This window comes from Nicotiana sylvestris, chromosome 12 (assembly GCF_000393655.2).
Source record: "Nicotiana sylvestris chromosome 12, ASM39365v2, whole genome shotgun sequence".
NCBI lineage: Eukaryota > Viridiplantae > Streptophyta > Magnoliopsida > Solanales > Solanaceae > Nicotiana > Nicotiana sylvestris.
Genome location: NC_091068.1, coordinates 154,655,472 through 154,678,688, shown reverse-complemented (window position 1 = coordinate 154,678,688; position 23,217 = coordinate 154,655,472).

Genomic DNA, 23,217 nt, shown 5'->3' with positions numbered 1-23,217 from the left:
GATTTGGGAAGAAGGGCAAGCTTAGCCCTAGGTTCGTTGGTCCATTTGAGATTCTTGATCGAGTGGGAGAGGTGGCTTATAGACTTGCATTGCGGCCGAGCTTATCAGTTGTGCATCCAGTGTTTCATGTGTCCATGCTCCGGAAATATCACGGCAATCCATCCCACATGTTAGATTTCAGCACTGTCTAGTTGGACAAGGACTTGTCTTATGAGGAGGAGCCGGTAGCTATTCTAGACCGGCAGGTTCGTCAGTTGATATCGAAGAGTTTTCCTTCTGTTCGTGTTCAATGGAGAGGTTAGCCTCCTGAGGCATCGACCTGGGAGTCCGAGTCCGATATGCGGAGCCATTATCCCCATCTTTTCCCGGACTCAAGTACTTCCTTCTTATGTCCGTTCGAGGACAAACGGTTATTTTAGAGGTGGAGAATATAATGACCCAAAAGTTCATTGAATTTTTTATTTTCGAGGCCTTGAAAACCTTATTTAGCGTGACCTCGTTTTATGTGCACAATCTAGGCGCGTAACCGGAAAGCTTAAATATGAAAATTTGTGAAAAATTATAAAATTTGGCTATAAAATGAGTTAATTTTACTTCGGTCAATATTTTACGTAAATGGACCTGGACCCGTGATTTGACGGTCCCGGAGGGTCCGTAGGAAAATATGGGACTTGGGCTTGTGCCCGGAATCGGATTCCGAGGTCCCAAACCCGAGAAATGAAATTTTAAAGAAAATTATTTTCTGAAACTGTTTAAAGAAATTTGAAATGAAATTTGATTAGAACATGATGGTATCGGGCCCGTATTTTGGTTCAAGCGCCCGGTACAGGTCTTATATATGGTTTAAGATATTTCTGTGAAATTGGTGAAAAACGGATGTCATTTGACGTGATTCGGACCTAAATTGCCAAAGTTGATGTTTTTAAGAAGTTTGAGAAAAATTCTTTGATTTTGTGGTTTACTTCGTTGTTATTGAAGTTATTGAGGATAAGTTCGTATGATGTTATTGAGTTAGTACGTATGTTTGGTTAGGAGCCCCGAGGGCTCGGGTGTGTTTCATAAAGTTTGGACTTAAGAAAAGTTGCAGAAAACAGCTGATCTGGTGTACTGATGCTTTCTTATTCGCGTTAGCGGGATGGCCCTCGCGAACACGATGTGTTAATTATGCTGAAGGAATTTCCTTCTACGGGCTTACAGCCTGGGCTGGGGAGGGTCACCACTTTATTCATCACGAATGTGGCCACTGGCCCGCGAATGCGTAGGCTTGAGGAGCCAAAGCTCCGCGAACGCAAGCCGTCTTCCGCGAACGCGAAGGTCTGTCTGACCTAGCTCATCGCAATCACGATGGGCTTATCGCGAACGCGATGAACAAATCCGCCCAGTTATTTTTAAGTCTCAAAAACAAAACACTTACGGGATTTTTATAAATTTTCACAAACTTCATCTTCTCCACACCTCTTGGGTGATTTTTGAAGAACTTCTTCACCATAACCTCTTGGGTAAGTAATCCTTAACTTGTTTTCTTCCATTTTTATCAACATCCACTAGATTTCTAGGCTTAAAACATGTGATTAAGGGTAGAAAATTAGGGATTTGGTTAGAGTTAGGGCTTTTTGATTATTTGGGAATTTGACCTCATTTTGGGGTCAGATTTGAAAATAAATTATATATTCGGGCTCGTGGGTGAATGGGTGATCGGGTTTTGGTCCGAACCTCGTGTTTTGACCTAGCGGGCTCAGGGTCAATTTTTGACTTTTTGGGAAGAATGATTAGAAAGCTATAATTAGGCATTGAAATTTGATTGTTTAGCATTTATTGATGTCATAAAGTCGATTATGTATAGATACAATTGATTTGGAGCCAAATTCGAAAGGGAAGGCGGTGTTGGAGGCTTCATTTGGCCGTGGAAGTTCGAGGTAAGTGTTTGGTCTAACCTTAGCTTGAGGGATTAGGAGTTGTGTCCTATTTGCTATTTGCTTCTTGTTGAGTACAACATATAGGCATGGTGACGAGTATCTATACGTTGGTGTCAAGCATGACCGCGAGTCTTATATTGCGATTTTCATGATTTCGTTGTATTATTAATGCCTTGGTGAAGATTTCTATTTGTTGTGTAAAGTTGTGGAAGAATTGTGACCTATGAACATTGAAGAGCGTTGGCTCGAGTGGTGAAGTGAATTGTGAAGTAAAAGTGAGAAAGAGAAGAGATCATTATGTTGCCCCTTGCCGGGCTATTGTTGAGTTGTGGTTCCCTTGCATTGTGTTCTTAATTGATATTACGGATGCTTAGGTTGATGATTCTTTGTGTTGGGTAAGGATTATGGTTATAGCTGTGGTAGTTAGATGTTGAAATAAGTTTGGTTATAGCTGAGGTAGTTAGGTGTTGTAACAAGTTTGGTTATAGCTGGGGTAGTTAGGTGTTGTAGCAAGTTTGATTATAGCTGAGGTAGTTAGGTATTGTAACAAGTTTGGTTATAGCTGAGGTAGTAAGGTGATGTAACAGGTTTGGTTATAGCTGAGGTAGTTAGGTGTTGTAACAAGTTTGGTTATAACTGAGGTAGTTAGGTGTTGTAACAAGTTTGGTTATAGCTGTTTCTCCCTTGCCGAGACGTATTACTTATGCTGTCGAATCCCTTGCCGGGATAGTGTAGACCTTATTGATCCATTGTCGGGACTCTAGTTATGATTGTTGACAATATTATATATGGATCGGGTTGCACGTGCAACAATATTATATGTGGATCAGGTTGCACGCCGCAACAATATTATATGTGGATCGGGTTGCACGCTGCAACAATATTATATGTGGATCGGGTTGCACGCCGCAACAATATTATATATGGATCGGGTTGCACGCCGCAACAATATTATATATGGATCGGGTTGCACGCCGCAACAATATTATATATGGATCGGGTTGCACGCCGCAACAATATTATATATGGATCGGGTTGCACACCGCAACAATATTATATATGGATCGGGTTGCATGCCGCAAAAATATTATATGTGGATCGAATTTCACACCGCAACAATATTATATTCGGATCGGGTTGCACGCCGCACCAATATTATATGCGGATCGGGTTGCGCGCCACAACAATTATTGATACAAGTGTGTTTATTTTGGATATTAGTTTCTTTTGTTCGCTGTGAATCCTAAGCTGCCCTTAGACTGTTACTTTGGATTTACTATTATTACTAGTATACCCCCGCAACATGTTTCCCCCTCCTATCTTTACTTGTTTATTCCTGCTTTACTTTTCGCTGTATATTATATAACTGCACAAGTTTATTTGGTAGCCTGGTCCTAGCCTCGTCACTACTTCGCCGAGGTTAGGCTAGGCACTTACCAGAATATGGGGTCGGTTGTGCTGATACTACACTTTGCACTCTTTTGTGTAGACCCCAGTGTTGTGGATTTCGGACCGTAGTGAGATTTCTGATCCTTGATCATCAGGCGACCCGAGGTAGTCCTGCAGGCGTTCACAGGCCTTGGCGTCTCCTTCTATCTACTATTCCTGTTTCTTTCTTGCATTTCTAGAGACAGTGTTGTATTTATTCCTTTCAGACCCTTTATTTGTAGTATTTTTAGACCGTCTGTGAAACTGTGACACCAGTTCTGGGTAGTCTAGTCTTAAATAGTTGTATTAGATATTCATGTTCAGATAGCTTATTGTTTGTTTCTTCCGCTTGTGTTAAATTCCGCTGTTTAAATGTTATTATTTCGAAATTATTAATAAATATAAAATGGGTAAAAATGTAAATTGTGCAATTAATTGGCTTGCCTAGCTCGTACTAGTAGGTGCCATCACGACTCCCGAGGGTGGGAATCCGGGTCGTGACAGAGTCATACAAGCTGCATGACAGAAGGTAGCAACAATTACGAGATTGGAAAGATTTCGATCACAAGTCGTGGTATGAGAAAGAGGACTAAAGGGGGGAATGCTCTGGCCTTTGGACTTATTCATAGAACAGTTGCCTAGATGGCAAGAGGAGTACCAAAATATTCGCAAGAGCTATGAGTTATGAAAATGATAAGTGTATCAGTCAATATTCGAGGATGAATGTTCCAAAGGGGGGAATGATGTTACACCCCATATTTTCGTACATGAAAGTACTCCATAAATAAACTAATAAGAGCTCGGAAGTGAGATGTTACATCCCATATTTTTCTTGTATGTTAATGTTTTGTGACAAGTTAATCGACGTAAGCTGGGGAAGGAGAGAGGGTAAGGAAATCGAAGAAAATGAATTTCGTCGAAGTTGTCAACTTGGGATAAAATACGGTCCCAGCTATTATACCCGGTATTTATGGACTAGTACCATACAAGGTACCATATGACCATGACAATATGATGTATAAAGTATATTAAAAAGGAGTAGTATTTTAAGTAATTTGAGACAATTCTTAATTATGTGGGTAATTGGTTAATTATTAGTTTAATGGAAAATTAACCATTTAATTAAGGATTTGTGGATAATTGTAGGTGGGGACAAAGACCCCCCACGTGGCAACAAGTAGAGAAGAGTCTAGTGACTCTTGATTTAGCTTACTGGATCAGCAAGACACATGGATATTCCATTTGGCCCTCGAAAACGTGGAGGGCATGACTATCTTAGTCATCTTTATCATTATGCTCAATTAGTCATCTTTACCATTATACTTAAGTAGTCCTCTTTACCATTATACTCAATTGGCATCAAAGATCCATTCTGGAGGAGATTTTGGAAATTCATATAAGATTTTATGTTACAATGGCAACGACAAATTCTTAGATTGGTAAAGAAATTCATATGAAATTGCACTGCGTAATAACAATGGGATTTTACAATTCTAAAGGAGTACGGTGCAATCCTTCTCAAGAATATTATATGGATTTTTCCCTACTCCAGGTATGTTAAGGCTAAGCCCTTATTTCACTTTGCATGATCTCGTCATTACACAAGTTTGATAATGAGGCATAATGAACAATTCATATCCCGGAATTTACGTATATTTTTCTAGTCTCACAAATTATGTGTGTTTTACTAATTTTGTAAGTTAAAATATTCTCCTTATCGGGACTTCATATTCAGTTGAGTATTTCATTCTTCCAGTCAAGAGAACAGAGAGTTTATATATATATATATATATATATATATATATATATATATATATTATTAAAGTATTTTTATTACCATCGAGCTATAATTAATGGGCAGGCCCCTATTGGGCAACCTCTAATCAAATGGTAAGTTATATACCGAGCCTACTATGGCCGAGCGCCTATGAGCGATCCCAGTTGGTCGAGATACAGAGTCTAGTATGGCCGAGCACCTATGAACGAGCCTACTACGGCAGAGCAGTTATATATATATACCGAGCCTTATAAGGTCAGACAACTATTTTACTTATTATTTTGAGAGAGTTGAGTCAGTATCAGCAAGTAAGCATATCTTCAGATTATATTTGACTCCTAGTTACTTTCGGTTATTATATTATCAACTTAGTTTCAGCTTTCAATATATTGCCTTACATACTCGGTACATTATTTTGTACTAACGTCCCTTTTGTGGGGGCGCTGTATTTCATGTGTGCAGGTTCAAACAGATAGATGGGTAGACCTCCTCATTAAGTGTTGCTCGAGTTCAGCTTGATCGGTAACCTCGATGCCTTTCGGAGTTGCTGTGTCTAGAACCTTATGTACATATTATATATATATATATATATATGTATATATATGTTATGAGTAGGCCGTGGAGCTATTCCGATCACAGTATATCCATCAGTAGAGGCTTGTAGACATATCCTGTCAGTTAGTGCAATATGTTGGGCTTGCAGGACTTATAGGTATATTTGGTTGGTTTGCCAGCTGTAGTAGCTATGACGACCTTGTCAGCCCAGCTTTATATTGATATTGTAAAGCCCCAGAAAATTTTGTTTAGTAATTTAAGACTTCATGGTGCCAAGGTAGGCTAAATATTTTATGTTGCGTACAAATAAGGATTTAGGATATTATGGATATCAATTGGATATATTAATAAGTGTATAAGTCATATTAGAAGTGAATTGGGGTCTAAGGAGAGGCCTAAGTCTAATCCAAGTTATAAAATTTCATAATAGACAAAAGTTGCAAATGAGTGCGCACAAGACCTCACTTTGGACAATTATATCTCCAGTTATATACGGATTTGTGTGATGTACAGCCTATCAAATAAAAGGTCTTTGAGTCTAGTTACCAACGCTTCAAACCGTTCATCATTCGGACATTCCTACACAAAGTAATGATCAAATTACCAAAGCAGCGCAGAAATTTGAACTACCGCATATTCCAGTTAGAAAGAAAAGATGGTACCAGCATATTGTTTGGGCTAGTGGTGCTTTCTGAATTGGATATGTATGAAGGGTGTTGATATGTGTTTTGGGAAGTGCTGAACAGTAAAGAGAGATCATGAGAATGTTCACAAGGGAAAGTGGAGTGGTTTCTTAAATCCTATAAGCACACAAGGAGGAAAGAGGATGACTAGGAAAGGTCTGAGCACAATGTTACACTAGATTTGATGCAATGTCGTGCATGTTGATGATATTAATATGTGTGGGCAGGGTAGAAGATGTTATTCCTTTGAAATAGAGGGTTCTATAAGAAAACTCATTCAATAATGTCTTTTGTTGAGAATTTGGAAGAGTTAGTTGCAAGTATTCACAGGAGATTGTAACCATATCAGGGAAATTATGGTAGAACTCGATTCGTGTGAGGTATTATGTAAGAGAAATGTGATAAAGATGTTCCACTAATGATGCAACATGTTAAGGTGATAGTTTATGCCTCTAGGCAACCCAAGAATCATGAAAAGAACTATCCAACTCATGACTTAGAGCTTGCAGTGGTGGTGTTCGCACTAAAGATTTGGTGACATTATCTATACGGGGTCCATGTGGATGTATTCACGGACCACAAGAGCCTTCAATATATTTTCAAGCAGAAGGAGTTGAATCTAAAGCAATGAAGATGGCTAGAATTGCTCAAGGACTATGTCATTGATATTCTCTATCTCCCGGGGAAGTCTAATGTTGTGGCAGACGCTCTTAGTCGAAAATACATGGGAAGTTTGACTCATTTGGAAGCATATCAGAGACCGTTAGCCAGGGAGGTTCACCAATTGGCCAATTTGGGAGTTCGCCTTGTAGACTCTAATGAAGGAGGAGTAATTGTATAGAATGGGGCTGAATCATCGCTCGTGGAAGAGGTGAAAGAGAAGCAATTTAACGATCCGTTGTTAGCACAACTGAAGGAAGGGATTCATAAACACAAGACCACAGCTTTTTCCGTTGGCATGAATGATGGTACCCTACGGTACCAAAACCGCCTGTGTGTTCTGATATTGACGGTCTTCGGGAAAGGATCATGGCATAGGCTCACACTTCCAGGTATTCCGTGTACCCAGGTTCTACAAAAATGTATCATGATCTCAAGGAAATTTATTGGTGAAACAACATGAAGAGGGATGTGGCGGATTTTGTGGCGAAATGTCCGAATTGTCAACAAGTGAAGGCCGACATCAAAGGCTCGGTGGATTGGCTCAATGCATAGAAATTCCAACGTGGAAATGGGAGATTATTAACATGGATTTTGTGGTAGGGTTGTCGTGCACTCCATGCAAATTCGACTCAATTTGGGTGATCGTGGATCGACTCATGAAATCAACGCATTTCTTGCCAAATAAATCTACCGACACAGCGAAACAATATGCTCAGCTGTATATCAAAGAAATAGTCAGGTTGCATGGCACTCCAGTCTCAATCATTTCAGATCGCGAGGCTCAGTTTACAACCCACTTTTGGAAGAAGTTTCAGCAAGGTTTGGGTACGCAGGTAAACCTTAGCACAACTTTTCATCCACAAACCGATGGGCAAGCAGAGCAGACTATTCAGACACTTGAAGACATGTTACGTGCTTGTACTATTGATTTCAAGGGTAGTTGGGATGACCATTTGCCGCTCATAGAATAGGCTTACAACAACAGCTTCCATGCTAGTATCCAAATGGCACCATTTGAAGCATTGTATGGTAGGAGATGTAGGTATCCCATCGAATGGTTCGAGGTTGTAGAAGCGGAATTGATAGGGCCGGACCTCGTGTATCAGGCCATGGAGAAAGTCAAGATTATTAAAGAAAGGTTGAAAACTGCTCAAAGTCGCCAATAATCCTATTTGGATGTGCGTCGCAGAGATTTGGAGTTCAAAGAAGACGATTGGGTATTCTTGAAAGTTTCCCCAATGATGGGTATCATGTGATTTGGAAAGAAGGGAAAATTAAGTCCGAGGTATGTCGGACCATACAAAATCATTCAGAGAATTGGTCAGGTGGCATACAAACTCGAGCTGCCACCCGAGATGTCATTGATACACCCGGTCTTTCATGTGTCTATGTTAAGGAAGGTAGTAGGGGATCCGTCCACCATCGTGCCAGTCGAGACTATTGAGGTGAATGAAGAGCTATCATATGAAGAAGTCCCGGTTGCCATTCTTGATAGGCAAGTTCGAAAACTGAGAAATAAGGAAATTGCATCCGTGAAAGTATTATGGCGGAACCAGCAAGTTGAGGAAGCCACTTGGGAAGCCGAGGAAGAAATGAGAAAGAAGTACCCATATTGTTTGAATAGTTATATAATAGCTTTCATGCATTTGGTTCCTATAAACTCTTATCTTTTGATTTGATCTATGTTAAACTATTCCATTTTGATTATGTATGTTGCCTATCCGGCCATGGTTGGTGTTGAACAAGTTATGTTATGTCTATGGAACATGTATATGCTGTTAGGATATGTATCTGAGGCCCTCTGACAGGTGGATAGTCCTAGTTACAAAGGAAACTCTAGCGAAATTTTCGGAAATTTAAGGAGTTAGCCAAATTCAGGGCTGATGATATATTTCATAATGTGAAAAGCAGAAGTTACATAAGGATGACTAATGAATGAAACTTGATCCTCATTCGAGGACGAATGATCTTAAGTGGGGGAGAATGTAAAGCCCCAGAAAATTTTGTTTAGTAATTTAAGACTTCGTGGTGCCAAGGTAGGCTAAATATTTTATCTTGCGTACAAATGAGAATTTAGGATATTATGGATATCAATTGGATATATTAATAAGTGTAGAAGTCATATTATATGTGAATTGGGGTCTAAGGAGAGGCCTACGTCTAAGCCAAGTTATAAAATTTCATAATAGACGAAAGTTGCAAATGAGTGCGCACAAGACCTCACTTTGGACAATTATATCTCCAGTTATATAAGTATTTGTGTGATGCACAGCCTATCAAATAAATGGTCTTTGAGTCTAGTTTCCAATGCTTCAAACCGTTCGTCATTCGGACATTCCTACACTAAGTTATGACCAAATTACCAAAGCAGCGCAGAAATTTGAACTACCGTAGCGCCCCATGCGGCGCCCGGCACACCGCGCCAGTAGTAATTCCAGTACGGTCCGAAATTTCATTTTCATACACATTTTTGCACAGACTCCCCGTGCCCCGCGGTGCCCCATGCGGCGCGGCAGTACAAAAAATGGGTTTTTAAGACCCGAACCCCATTTCATTTAACTCGATTGAGGTTTATTTTTGGGGAAATTTCTGGTATTCTAGAGTGAAGGGAGAGCGATTCTAGAGAGAGGAAAGGGGAAAACTAAAGATTTCACTACTCTTCCTTGAATCACACCTTGAAATCGCATCAAAGGGTTGCTAAGGCTTCAAAGAGGTAAGAATTTCTTTTCCCCAATTCTTCAACTTTGAAATCTAACTAGAAATGGGTAATTAGTAAGATGATTCTTGGATGTGAGAGTATTCATTATTCATGCATGTACAAATTAGGTTTGTGGGAAGATTGTTGAATATAAACAAGTAAAGATTGGGTTGGGAAATGAAGGGAATCTTGTAAAAGAGATTTGAAATCAAGATGCACAACTAGTAATTGATAAAATTCTCAAATGAGCTAGAATTATGAATATCTTCCTAATTTGTGTTCAAATTTTGTTATGTCTCAAAATAGATTGAAGTTGCTAGAATTTCCGGAATATCGTAGTAATTAAAGGAAAGATCAAGAAAGGTATGTATGGCTAACTTTGACCTTTGTAAAGTCACTTTGTTTGGTGTACGAATATTTGGTATGTGATATCTACATGGATTATTTGTGGAATTCTTGTGATAGGTATGATTTGATTGATTGTGGTTAAGTCTCCCGATATAATGGTGTACGTAATTGGCAATAAACCAAATGTGTGATTGTGAATGTGTTATGTGGTAAGAGCTGAGAAACAAATGATGGAAGGAAATCATAAATGATGCAGTTGGAACAACTGTGGTAAGAACATATATGGCTTGAATTGGAAATTATCGCGGTGACATAAAATACATATGAGTTGTTGAATATGATGGAAATAGCATTGATGGCTATAGAAATTCTTTGAGAATTGTTGTTGTTGTTCTTTGTGAATTGGTTTTGTTGTTGTTGTTGTTGTTGTTATTGTTGTGTTGTTTGTGAATTGTGATTGTTCGGTGGGATCAGGTTGCGCGCTGCAACACGAAGTAATAAGGTGACCGAGGTAATAAGGGTGGTCAAGGTAATAAGGGTGGAAAAGTGATCGAAATCACTATTGAAATGAAAATATGAGAAAGTTGTGAAATCATTTATGTGAAAATGTTGAAGGGGAAATGGAGAGATTGTAACTTGTTTGGCTTGATGGTTTTCTTTCATGTGTATTTGATTGTTGGTTCCATGACTACTTGTTACTTGTGTATGGTTTGAGTTTACTTTGGGCAAGTTTGTTCATACATACCAGTACAATTCAAATGTGCTGACGTCCCTTTTGTCGGGGGCGCTACATTCGTGTTATGATTGTAGGTGGATCCATAGCAGGTACTCCAGTCCACCGACCGTAGCTCCCCTTCACTTTCCTCCAGAAGCATTGATGAGCTCTTTTCCTCTCGGGGCCTTGCGTGGCTCATGCCGCTTTTTATTTCAGAGTCTTGTTTTGGTTTTTGGTGTAAGGTATAGCCGGAGACTTGTTACCGGCAAGTATTGTATCACTCTTTTGTATCCCTAGAGGCTCCGTAGACAGGAAATGTGGGTTATGTACTTATGTATTTTAGGCAGTATAACTTGTAAACCACACTAAGTAACTATGTATGCTATGTAAATCTCGTAAGAATGTGTTTAAATTTATAAATGGCTATTTCACTTGGTTAATGGGAAATGGAAAAGCGGGGTAACACGTGGAATAGGAAAGGCACCCAGGTCCGCTTGGCTGGGGCTGCCCGGTCGAGCACCGGTCGCGCCCCTCGGTTTTGGGGCGTGACAAACTTGGTATCAGAGCCTAAGGTTTTAAAGTGTCCTAGGATGTCTCAGAGCCATGTCTAGTAGAGTCCTTCTTATCGGTGTATTGTCGACCACATCTATAAGTTGGAGGCTACATGGATATTTTAGGAATGTTACTCTTCTTCAACACTCCAGATCGTGCGATAGAGCTTGACTATGAGATTGTCTTCTAACACGTGCTTTACATTTCATGGTAAGTTTAAATGATCTTTCGTCTATTCGAAGTAATGTTGTCATATGACATGACAAATGGGCAAATGCCTGAATATTAAGGAGATGGCACAGGTATCGTGATGAACGAATGGTTCGAATATATGAGATACGTACATAGTACCAAAAGCATACTTTATTCAAGAAAATTGTTAAAAATGATTACCACCTCCAAAGCGACATTGACTTGATAAATGAGACGCGAGCTTATACGGCACATGTGGATAGTGTGGGAAGTATGTATATGATCCTAAGATGTAAAAGAAAATTTGTTAGATAAGCATGTGATATATGTAAGGCATGACTAAGAGAGTAATGAAAAACATGTAGGTCTCTTACGGGAGACAAGAAGTTATGACAGGAGAGTCAATTGAACCCACGATGAGAAGACCCATATACAACGAACTTTATAAAAATCCAGAAGTGTACGAAGTGATATTACACTCCTAAAGGAAATTGACATGAGGAATTGGAATCCCAAAGCCGTGTGGCTGAATACGAGTAGAGAACTTATGAGGTTAATACCATTGTGACTTCAATCTCCCTAATAGTCGAACATATATGTGTGGGATAGAGAAACGAGACATATGTCGATAAAGTTGCTAAATTCAAGACTTGTGTCAAAATCTGGGACATTCTCCCTAAGTGGGGGAGGAAGGGCCATAGTAAGGCCACTTAAATACAACGAAACAAGAGTAAGACCATATAGATATGATGTTTGAATATTTTGTTGAAGACATGCACAGTTTAGAAAAGTGATAATGGATGACGTGATTATCTGAAAGGATATGCTAATGATAGACCGCTAGTACCCCCAAAAAAGGTGGAAGGTTAAGGAAGGTAAATTCATCATACATGGCATTGTGAATGATAGGGTCAACGACCCTAGAAACTAAGAATATGTTTGTAAAAAGGATTTTATATTTGTTAGAGGGTCAGGAACAATGGAACCTAAGGAAGTACTATAGGTTAATGTGGAAGGTTGCGAGTTTTTAGAATGGGTTAATCATAGATTTGTGATTTAACCAAAGTTTCAAGACGTTAAGAAAGGCGGACGAGTGGGAAAACTAAATATGATGCTACGAGAACCCAATAGTTCATTTGGACTTAATGGAGAGCCTCTTAAAAATCTTACAAGAAAGTAAGTGATAAATGATACACGAATTAAAATACTTTCCCACGGGTGTCCCAATAAGTGTTGAGAGATGAGCAAGATGAATTCCTAACTCAGGCGAAAGGACCACGTAACATATGGAGGAATGTGTAGCAATTCCTTAACTAGGAAGAATGAGGCGAGAAGAAATGGGGAGAAAACCTATAAATTGAGATGGTCATGGCTATCACAAAATATCTTGTATCAGAATGGTGGACTCGCTTAGAGCATAAGTGTTAATAAAAGTTATAAAGAACTAACCATAATGCACCCGACTTGGGTGACACCGAATATAAACTAAAGGTTCTAAAGACAGTTCATGTCTATATACAATGGAAAGTGAGACTACTGGAGGTGAAGTTGTGGTATGATAAACTTACTAAACCAACCACAATGATATTACAAGTTCACAGGAGGTAGACAAGTGCGGGGCACAATGAGGCTATCAATTATGCACTGTGAGCAAAATAGAATGGGAATGAGTATTCCAGTTAGAAAGAAAAGATGGTACCAACATATTGTTTGGGCTAGTGGCGCTTTCTGAATTGGATATGAATGAAGGGTGTTGATATGTGTTTTGGGAAGTATTGAACAGTAAAGAGAGATCATGAGAATGTTCACAAGGGAAAGTGAAGTGGTTTCTTAAATCCTATAAGCACACAAGGAGGAAAGAGGATGACCAGGAAAGGTCTGAGCACAATGTTACACTAGATTTGATGCAATGTCGTGCATGTTGATGATATTAATGTGTGTGCGCAGGCTAGAAGATGTTATTCCTTTTAAATAGAGGGTTCTATAAGAAAACTCATTCAGTAATGTCTTTTGTTGAGAATTTGGAAGAGTTAGTTGCAAGTATTCACAGGAGATTGTAACCATATCAGGGAAATTATAGTAGAACTCGATTCGTGGGAGGTCTTATGTAAGAGAAATGTGATAAAGATGTTCCACTAATGATGCAACATGTTAAGGTGATAGTTTATGCCTCTAGGCAACCCAAGAATCATGAAAAGAACTATCCAACTCATGACTTAGAGCTTGCAGCGGTGGTGTTCGCACTAAAGATTTGGCGACATTATCTATACGGGGTCCATGTGGATGTATTCACGGACCACAAGAGCCTTCAATATATTTTCAAGCAGAAGGAGTTGAATCTAAGGCAACGAAGATGGCTAGAATTACTCAAGGACTATGACATTGATATTCTCTATCACCCGGGGAAGGCTAATGTTGTGGCAGACGCTCTTAGTCGAAAATACATGGGAAGTTTAACTCATTTGGAAGCATATCAGAGACCGTTAGCCAGGGAGGTTCACCAATTGGCCAATTTGGGAGTTCGCCTTGCAGACTCTAATGAAGGAGGAGTAATTGTCAACAAGTGAAGGCCGAACATCAAAGGCCCGCTGGATTGGCTCAATACATAGAAATTCCAACGTGGAAATGGGAGATGATTAACATGGATTTTGTGGTAGGGTTGTCGTGCACTCCGTGCAAATTCGACTCAATTTGGGTGATCGTGGATCGACTCATGAAATCATCGCATTTCTTGCCAATTAAATCTACCGACACAGTGAAACAGTATGCTCAGCTGTATATCAAAGAAATAGTCAGGTTGCATGGCACTCTAGTCTCAATCATTTCAGATCGCGAGGCTCAGTTTACAGCCCACTTTTGGAAGAGGTTTCAGCAAGGTTTGGGTACGCAAGTAAACCTTAGCACAACTTTTCATCCACAAACCGATGGGCAAGCAGAGCGGACTATTCAGACGCTTGAAGACATGTTAAGTGCTTGTACTATTTTAAGGGTAGTTGGGATGACCATTTGCCGCTCATAGAATTTGCTTACAACAACAGCTTCCATGCTAGTATCCAAATGACACCATTTGAAGCATTGTATGGTAGGAGATGTAGGTCTCCCATCGGATGGTTCGAGGTTGGAGAAGCGGAATTGATAGGGCCGGACCTCGTGTATCAGGCCATGGAGAAAGTCAAGATTATTAAAGAAAGGTTGAAAACTGCTCAAAGTCGCCAAAAATCCTATTTGGATGTGCGTCGCAGAGATTTGGAGTTCAAAGAAGACGATTGGGTATTCTTGAAAGTTTCCCCAATGATGGGTATCATGCGATTTGGAAAGAAGGGAAAATTAAGTCCGAGGTATGTCGGACCATACAAAATCATTCAGAGAATTGGTCAGGTGGCATACAAACTCGAGCTGCCACCCGAGATGTCATTGGTACACCCGGTCTTTCATGTGTCTATGTTAAGGAAGGTAGTAGGGGATCCGTCCTCCATCGTGCCAGTCGAGACTATTGAGGTGAATGAAGAGCTATCATATGAAGAAGTCCCGGTTGCCATTCTTGATAGGCAAGTTCGAAAACTGAGAAATAAGGAAATTGCATCCGTGAAAGTATTATGGCGGAACCAGCAAGTTCAGGAAGCCGAGGAAGAAATGAGAAAGAAGTACCCATATTGTTTGAATAGTTATATAATAGCTTTCATGCATTTGGTTCCTATAAACTCTTATCTTTTGATTTGATCTATGTTAAACTATTCCATTTTGATTATGTATGTTGCCTATCCGGCCATGGTTGGTGTTGAACAAGTTATGTTATGTCTATGGAACATGTATATGCTGTTAGGATATGTATCTGAGGCCCTCTGACAGGTGGATAGTCCTAGTTACAAAGGAAACTCTAGCGAAATTTTCGGAAATTTAAGGAGTTAGCCAAATTCAGGGCTGATGATATATTTCATAATGTGAAAAGCAGAAGTTACATAAGGATGACTAATGAATGAAACTTGATTCTCATTCGAGGACGAATGATCTTAAGCGGGGGAGAATGTAAAGCCCCAAAAAATTTTGTTTAGTAATTTAAGACTTTGTGGTGCCAAGGTAGGCTAAATATTTTATCTTGCGTACTAATGAGGATTTGGGATATTGTGGATATCAATTGGATATATTAATAAGTTTATAAGTCATATTAGAAGTGAATTGGGGTCGAAGGAGAGGCCTAAGTCTAAGCCAAATTATAAAATTTCATAATAGACGAAAGTTGCAAATGAGTGCGCACAAGACCTCACTTTGGACAATTATATATCCAGTTATATAATGATTTGTGTGATGAACAGACTATCAAATAAATTGTCTTTGAATCTAGTTTCCAATGCTTCAAACCGTTCATCATTCGGACATTCCTACATAAAGTTATGACCAAATTACCAAAGCAACGCAGAAATTTGAACTACCGCAGCGCCCCTTGCGGCGCCCAGCGCGCCGCGCCAGTAGTAATTCCAGTATGGTCCGAAATTTCATTTCCAAACACATTTTTGCACAGACGCCCTGTGCCCCGCGGCGCCCCACGCGGCGCGGCAGTACAAAAAATTGGTTTTTTAGACCCGAACCCCATTTCATTTAACTCAATTGAGGTTTATTTTTGGGGAAATTTTTGGTATTCTAGAGTGAAGGTAGAGCGATTCTAGAGATAGGAAAGGGGAAAACTAAAGATTTCACTACTCTTCCTTGAATCACACCTTGAAATCGCATCAAAGGGTTGCTAAGGCTTCAAAGAGGTAAGAATTTCTTTTCCCCAATTCTTCAACTTTGAAATCTAACTAGAAATGGGTAATTAGTAAGATGATTCTTGGATGTGAGAGTATTCATTATTCATGCATGTACAAATTAGGTTTGTGGGAAGATTGTTGAATATAAACAAGTAAAGATTGGGTTGGGAAATGAAGGGAATCTTGTAAAAGAGATTTGAAATCAAGATGCACAACTAGTAATTGATAAAATTCTCAAATGAGCTAGAATTATGAATATCTTCCTAATTTGTGTTCAAATTTTGTTATGTCTCAAAATAGATTGAAGTTGCTAGAATTTCCGGAATATCGTAGTAATTAAAGGAAAGATCAAGAAAGGTATGTATGGCTAACTTTGACCTTTGTAAAGTCACTTTGTTTGGTGTACGAATATTTGGTATGTGATATCTACGTGGATTATTTGTGGAATTCTTGTGATTGGTATGATTTGATTGATCGTGGTTAAGTCTCCCGATATAATGGTGTACGTAATTGGCAATAAACCAAATGTGTGATTGTGAATGTGTTATGTGGTAAGAGTTGAGAAACAAATGATGGAAGGAAATCGTAAATGATGCAGTTGGAACAACTGTGGTAAGAACATATATGGCTTGTATTGGCAATTATCGCGGTGACATAAAATGCATATGAGTTGTTGAATATGATGGAAATAGTATTGATGGCTATAGAAATTCTTTGAGAATTGTTGTTGTTGTTCTTTGTGAATTGTTGTTGTTGTTGTTGTGTTGTTTGTGAATTGTGATTGTTCGGTGGGATCGGGTTGCGCACCGCAACACGAAGTAATAAGGTGTGGGTTGTGGTGATAAGGGTGGCCGAGGTAATAAGGGTGGAAAAGTGATCGAAATCACTATTGAAATGAAAATATGAGAAAGTTGTGAAATCATTGATGTGAAAATGTTGAAGGGGAAATGGAGAGATTGTAACTTGTTTGGCTTGATGGTTTTCTTTCATGTGTATTTGATTGTTGGTTCCATGACTACTTGTTACTTGTGTATGGTTTGAGTTTACTTAGGGCAAGTTTGTTCATACATACCAGTACAATTCAAATGTGCTGACGTCCCTTTTGCCGGGGGCGCTACATTCGTTTTATGATTGTAGGTAGATCCATAGCAGGTACTCCAGTCCACCGACCGTAGATCCCCTTCACTTTCCGCCAGAAGCATTGGTGAGCCCTTTTCCTCCCGGGACCTTGCGTGGCTCATGCCGCTTTTTATTTCGGAGTCTTGTTTTGGTTTTTGGTGTAAGGTATAACCGGAGCCTTGTTACCGGCAAGTATTATATCACTCTTTTGTATCCCTAGAGGTTCCGTAGACAGGAAATGTGGGTTATGTACTTATGTATTTTGGGCAGTATAACTTGTAAACCACGCTAAGTAACTATGTATGCTATGTATCTCGTAAGAATGTGTTTAAATTTATAAATGGCTATTTCACTTGGTTAATGGAAAATGGAAAAGCGGGGTAACACGTGGAATAGGAAAGGCACCTAGGTCCGCTTGGTTGGGGCTGCCCGGTCGAGCGTCGGTCGCGCCCTTCGATTTTGGGGCGTGACAGATATTTAGTCAGCATTCGCAGTTGTCTTGCAATGTGACCCATGGTCAAAGTATGACATCACATGTTCAAAGTTCCTTAGTAGAAAGTGAGGCACCAGGTGCCGGTCTCGCCCCCAGGTTCGGGGCGTGACATTGCGGACCCAACCCTTAAGGTCCAGGACCGCCCCAAGAAACCAAGCGACAGCTGCACCATCAGAGAAGGGTTATATCGTGAAAAAGATAAAATCATGAAAGAAAAAGGGAAGCAAGGTATAAAGTCGCTATGTACTTACGTTTCATGTTCCATTCCTCGGGGAATGACATCCTCTCGGCAGGATTCAAGTCGGAGGTCCTAACTCGGACAAACCGGCTTATCCATCCTCGGTCTTTGTCATCATCGATGCTGGAGAAGAGAGATTTCGAGGTTCGGCATTGCAGTTTTATCAAGCCACCTCAGTATAGTTGAGGACTGTACAACCTGATTAGATGGTCAAGAGTGAAAGGCACCCCCTTGACCTGGCTCGAAAAGAATCTGATCAAATGAACAATTCGCCAGAATTAAGGGCAGATTTGGCCAAGCATCACTTGGTACCGCTGGCAAAAGTCGAGAATAACTGGATCTATGGGACCAAGAGTCAGATTTGCGGGGCTCAGCGTTAATGGGTAGGTGTACACGCTTAAGTACCCCACTTTATGAGTAGTGATATCCTCTTCTGGGGAACGGATCACCACATCTTTGTCACCCCAGTTGCAATCTTTCTTTACCTGCTCAAGCTCATCCTTGGTTATCGAACAGATGTATCGAGACATAGGCTCACATTGGCCTGGTGTCGATACGGGTTTTTCAATTTTAAAATCGAATGTCATTTCACACGGCGGGGGAATGCACTCCTCGATGCAAGGTGGCACCACCAGTTTACTTCTAGATGGCCGTGATGACGAAAAGGCTTTTTCTTGTTGGGAAACAGTTTTGGATGTTTTAGCCATTGTGATTCGAATGAAGAAGGAAAGGTTGATGATGGAGTATAGAACAAATTGAGAAGAATGTGATTTCAGGGAAGTTGAAGGAGCTAACAAGATTTCGGAACGAATTGAGAATAAAAGTTTGCAAAAATCATGAAGTTGGCCTATTTATAAAAGTCACTTAAGCGTATTGGGGAAACCAAAAGGTCGACCGTCAGGCACCTCTAATTAATAACCTAGGAAGCTGCGCATATGCAACCTTCCAGTCACTTCAGACGCTAACGTCACGAGGTTGGCATCATGGTCGAGACATCAAGGAGATCGAGAATCAAGTCGTTTCTTATCATCCTATTCTAAGAAACGCGGGGACTATCTGTGTACGGTCAAAATCGTATGCCTCCGATTTATAGGCTCGATGGTCCATCCTAGGCCCGAGTCCGGGTGAGGTCGAGTTTGAAACCGGATGACCAGACTTGAGCTCGAAGACAGATTGCAGTGCCCGAAGATAGGAGTTTGGGGAATACCGGGGCCAAGTATGCTCGACCCCGAAATAGTACCGTTGTGGATTTGTACCATAATGAGCTAGATTCCTGCCACGTCCCCAAAGTCATGGCACAAATCCCGGAATAAGATCGTACGATTCCGTCCTAGGCGGTTAGACAGCTGTACCAAGAATATTCCTTACTGTAAATGAAAATATTCCTTATTTAGGGTTCTCCTATTATATAAAGGGGACCCCAATCATTTGTAGCATCATCTAATCATTGAGAAACGAATATACTCTCTACCTTTTTGCCTATTGATTATCAGCATTGTCCTTTAGCTCTACTATTCTTACTTTACTTTCCTTATTTTATTTAATTGTTTCTATTGCTTTAAGCCCACCTCGAGGTCACTAAGCTCGAGGCCACTGTTGTTGAGTAATTCTGGTTTGATTTACTCATCTCTTTCATTTCTACTTCATATTTCTTGATTATTAATTGGTATTGAACTAAATCACATATCTTTAAAACCACAAATCAAATTTAACTGTTACTCGCATATTCGAGGTAAACAGAGATGCCTTGGATAAGAAGTGCAAATTGGGAAAGAATGGCAAGGCATATAAACAACTAAAACCATCAACTCCACTCCAAGATCTGTGCTGACAATTATGATCATTTCCACATGCATTGTAGTAATGGACATAACACAAGAGCCCCTGATAGGGACATTATTGGGAATATTTCTAGACATTTTCCTAATTTTGGTCATGAAAATTATGGTAAACAGGATTAATTTCGTTTTCAGCAAAAGACAAAGCAGCGTGGGTCGATGTATAATGCATTGTGAAATGCAAAACCAAGATATTTTTGAACAAAAATAAATACACCCTCCGTTGACTTTTACTTGTCTACTTTGAATTTTTTACATCCCTTAATAAATTGTAGTACGTATTTTACTATATAACCCCTAATAATGATAGTATTTCAAAAGTCTTGGAAAATAATTTTGAAAATGAGTAATTAATGATCGGGTAAAACAAGAAAAAAAGATTGTCTTTTTCTTGATTTAGTATAGTGGACAAGTAAAAGTGAAAATATATTTTTAGTATAGTGAACAAGTAAAAATGAATGGAGGGAGTACTTTCTCCGTCTCATATTATCAGTCGTGATTACTAAAGCTAGTTGTCTCAAATTATTTATTATTTTAGAAGTTCAAAAATTGATTAGTTTTTCCTTTCTTTTTTTTACCCTTAGTAATTCTCCCTCCATTTACTTTTACTTGCCCACTATTCTAAAAATAGATTTTCACTTTTACTTGTCACTTTTAACATATCAAGAAAAAAATAATTTCTTTTTCCTGTTATACCCACAATATTAATTACTCATTTCAAATTATTTTCTTAAATCCATTAAAAATATACATCAATTAATATGAGTATCATGGTAAATTATGCACTTCATTTATTATTTCTTAAGGGTTGTGCAAAGTCTATAGTGGACTAGTAAAACTGAATGGAGGGAGTAATTATCTTTGAAGACTACAAACACCTCAATATGGATAACTTTGTTCAAATACCAATAAAAAAAAATCAAATGTTAAGACATGAATAAGGGTAAAGTAGTCAAAATCCATCCTAATATTTTTTCTTTAAGGGACGTGTGCAAAAGAATTATGATAGATAATACAAGACGGATGAAGTATAAAAAAGAAAAACCAAACGGTAGGTATTTATAAAAGAACTAATGCAAATACTCTCCTAAAGGTTTTTGCGAAAAATCATTCATTTTTTTTCCATATCCGTTTTCTAATCAAAGCCTTAATTTTGGTGACTTTAGCAAAAAAAAAAAAAAAAGTATCAAAATGTTACCTTAAAATAAATCTTAAGGAGTATGACACTTGTTTGCTTAAGCGAAAAAAGTTACTCCTTTTGTCTATATTTATATATTAGGCTTTCCTATTCCGTTTGTCCTAAAAAAGTTATTTTTTTATATTTAAAAATAATTTAACTTTATAATTTTTATTTTATTCTTAGTGGAATAATTTATAGCCATGCGGCCATGTCTATGGTGGCTTATTTTAGATCATATATTTAAAAATATTCTTCTTTTTTCCTAAGCTTTATGTCAGCAAAATGGTGCAATAAATTGGGACACAAAGTTGAAGACAGTGGAAGAAAAGTTAACTTCTAGGTGCTGGATTTGTTTAGGTGTGCCGTGTTGGGGTTTATAGCAGTATATGTAACCAAATAATAAAATACGTATCAAGAATCATCAAAGGAAAGTTGTTGTCAGCTTCCTAGATAACAATTATATTGAGTTGCAACAAGATCATATAAAAGTTTCTAAGAAATAATATTGGTCAGTGGTTTTTTAACTTTATCAAATTAAACGAGTTTGAACTAAAATTGCAATAAATAGTATATATAAACCCATAATTTTAAATACTAAACTTATAGAACTAAAATATCTTATATCCATCTCTGGATATTATGATGTCATATTTAAAGTTATTGTTTCAAATTATTTTATTACCTATTTCTTAAATTTCGTATCGAATCAAACATAAAAACCCTCAAATTTTGGATGCGTTCTCTATATTTTCTTGAAATTTAGAGAATATTTGCTCACAAAAATAAAACTTCCTCCACAATATTAATATCAGACCAGCTTCTCCACTGCAGTTCCTTTGGGTTTGTGTGAATTTTAGAAGAATAATTAAATTGTTGAAGAAAATAAATGTTGGATATTGGGGGTGGGGGGTGGGGGGGGGGGGGGTGGAGCAAGGAAACATCGGGACTTGGGGAAAGGGGGTGAGGAGAGTATCATAAAAAAAATATTTTCCTAAAAAAATATTTTTACTCTCTAACCAAACACTAGAAAATATTTTTCGAAAAAAGTTTTTCAGTCACCAACCAAATAAGGGAAAATAAGTGAAAAACTACTCATTTTCCATAAAAACATTTTCTAGGAAAATATTTTCCATAGAAAACATTTTCCTTCATACCAAACACACCCTAAATAAGTTATATTATGACTAGCTTTATCTCACTTTATTGAATAAACATACCAGTTTATGTTATAAAACAATAAAGAAGAAGAGTATTACAGAGAAAAGTAGGGAGAGAGAATTCTTATTGATTTTGAGATGAATTACGATAGAATATGATCCTTCTATTTATAGGGAAAGAGTGACTTAGCCACCAAGTAAAATCCGTAAAATCTCTCTAAAATATAGACATTCACCTTAAATAAAACTCTATTTATAACACCCCCCTTGAATGTCTATTCAATAGATAATGTACCTCGTTAAAACCTTAAATAAACAAAACCTAGTGGGAAAAAAATTCTAGAGAAGGAAAAAGAGTACACATATCTAACAATACGCCTTTTGCCTCATTAAAAACCTTGCAAGGAAAACCCGGTGGGACAAAACCTTGTAAGGGAAAAAGAGTATAACGCGTATTAACTCCACCTGATGACAGCATCAATTCACATCTTTAAGCATTTGCATTCCAATCTTGTGCACCATCATCAAAAGATCTTTGGTAGAGATTTGATTAACAAATCAGCCATATTAACTTGAACGAATTTGTTTCACCTTGAAATCATCATCCCTAATAGATGTTTTGTCTTCATATGATCTTGTTGGAATCGTCAGTTCAATATCTTCACATAGAGGTGAAAACTCTTGCTATCATATTATCATGCCTATAGTTATAGCAAGATGCATTTGTGCACGAATTGCACTGAGGAAGTGATACTTCAAGATCAAGAGTTGTATATGTTTCAAGCAACTCAAATCCTTCATGGATTGTCATATAAGCCATATAATAGACTTTAGATGCATATCAAGTTTTCATGTCATGCTAGACATATAAGATATCTAAAACTGATTGCACATACCATTGACTTTATACTTCAAGTGTT